We start from the raw sequence: 2,733 nt of genomic DNA on the forward strand, positions 1-2,733 counted from the left end.
ATATATAAATAAATAAAAATATATACACGTAAATATTTTGTTGTGTGTATATATATATCATAACATATATATTGTATGCATATTCTTCACACACACATATCATATATTACATCAAGGGAGAATTCTGGTACAGAAAAACCAGAGGATGCAGTCTTCAAAAATCAAGCTATATAATTGAATTAGGGTTTCTAGCTGTCTCATAAAAATGAACAACTTCACTTGAAATCTGATTTGTATTTGCATTCATAGATATATATGTGTGTGTATATAATATGTATTATATACATGCCAGTGCCATTAAGGCGAAGCTGGAAACTGGCACTGGCATGTACATGCATATATATATATATATATATATATATTATGTGTATATCATAGATATATCATACAAGCACATATATGATATAAATACAAACACACACACACAAGCATATATACAGATTCTTAATAATTTTCCCATTTCTCTAATTCTTATAAAAGTTGGCATATTATTTCTCATTCTGTTTACTAAGTAAAATTTTTCTTGACGAAAAGATGCTTTTACTATTGTATGTAAGTGTAGATGATTTTCCCCTTCAATTAATTTCGGCACAAATTTAGAATACTAAATTTCCTGTAATTTAAGAATCTCATCTAATTCTTTCTCCATTGTAATTTTGATTTCGTTATTGGTTTATTAAATAGATAAATTTGTAACACTATTCATACCTACACATTCTCTTATACACCTATACATTTCCCACTGTCACATTTGCAGGAACACACTCACACAGTATATTATTTTACTCAACATTTATTTTATATGCTCTTATAAACATTATATTTAATTCTGTCAAGCCTAGCTAAATTCAAAATCTGTGTTTTCCCTGTCCTTTTTTTTTTTCTCCTGCTTACCATAATCAATAAAGGATTGATTTCTCATATATCTTTAATGTAAGATAAGGTAAGATTATTTCTAATCTTATAGAATTATCAAACCAATAATGCAGTTATGCTGAGAAAGAAATTCCAAATTTAATATTCCGACATTCTTTTAACGATAGACTTTATTTCCTTTTTGCAGTTATTTTCCTTAACTTATGTAATTTGTTTAATTTCAGAATGCTGCAGATTTTATGTATTACTCAAATAGTTGTGTTATTAAAAGGAGTCAAAGAGTTGATCCTTCATCATATATGATATATGTAATGTTTTTTGAAGCTCCATGTATATAACAGACTGGTTGTTAATGTGTCAGTCCATCATAAGGATTCATGAATTTTGATTAATTTTAAACTCATTCTCATCAGCCAAGAGACCTGCTAACAATATATTATGCCATTTGGTCCCCAAAGTGATCTTACATTTAATTCTTTGGCATTCATATTACTCTGTCAAAAGTAGTGCTTATTTATTCACATTGTTTTGAATTAATCATGCATTATTTTGTAGCTTTTGAAATTTTGATGAGTTAACTGTTTAATTTTTACAATGATATTATAGGGTTGGTGTGAGAGGCTGGTTCTAGCCAGTTTGGGCACAAAACAGGTAGAATATTTTGGCGGGTTATGGCCAGTTTAAATGATAAAGGGTTAATAACATTCTTGATTTGGCTTTTTGAAAATAAAAGCCACATTTTGTCTACTTTATACAAATTGTTAAATAGTTCTGTGTTTACTACCTCTACCTTTTACTATTTATATCAAACAATAAAAATATTTTATTTTAAATTTTTATAAATATTTATTTCCAAGAATAACTAACTGCAAGATGAATCGTGCTAACTTAACTACAATTGGTTATTGTTAACAACAGTTACATGAGGAGGAAGATTTGTCTAAACTATACTTTCTAGAATGGAAACTAATTTGTAAGTCCAGTCCTAGCTTGTAAATTATATTTTCTTCTTTTGTGATGCAAAATGATCAAGCATTAAATTAATGATATAAATGATATTAATGATATAACCACCTGCTGGTAGTAAGTGGGTGGTGAGAAAACTATATCATCCTAACATTTAAGAAATATTATTTCTTTAAAGAAAATAAAACAGTTTGTGGATATTTCAATATTTTGCTAATGCTTTTTTTTCCCCTCCTTTAAGAGATACAGCGGCTATGACTAAAGAGACTTGTCAGTCCACCTCATGGTCCCAGCAGACAAAATGGAAAAGGTGTTGCCCTGGAAGATGGCAAGGGAGACGTGCTGAAACAGTTACTCTGACTCACAGGGCTCACACTTGAGGATAGCCATCCTTGCCCCAACAGCACTGAGCAGGGACGTAGTCCGGGGGCCAAGAATGCTGAGGTCTATTTCAGTATCAGATATTTGGTTTTCAAACTATTTATATTTCATTCTGCACATTTTAAGTGAGTTGAATACAACGAGCAAAGGAATGAAACCCTTTGTAGATCAGAAAATATGGCAGTAAAGGAATTATATTAGAAGAAAAGACATTGAAGCTATTTAAAAAAAAATTTTCTTTTGCTTTTAAGAGTCCATTAATACCTTCTGTTGTATGTCTTGTTTTTTCATTTTAATTTCATATCTTCATAGATAAATAGTGTGAGAGGGAGTGTCAGTTGAGCTGTTAAGAGTTTATATGTCCTGGGTTAGTTCACCAAACAGTAACTCAGTTGTACCCAGCTGCTTTCGTATGTGTGCTTACACACACACATAGATTAAAACTGGAGATGTACTCAGCATCAATAATGGATGATAAATATATGTCTATTTGTGTGTGTGTGTGTGTGT

This window comes from Octopus bimaculoides, chromosome 9 (assembly GCF_001194135.2).
Source record: "Octopus bimaculoides isolate UCB-OBI-ISO-001 chromosome 9, ASM119413v2, whole genome shotgun sequence".
In the NCBI taxonomy this organism is placed as follows: Eukaryota; Metazoa; Mollusca; class Cephalopoda; order Octopoda; family Octopodidae; genus Octopus; species Octopus bimaculoides.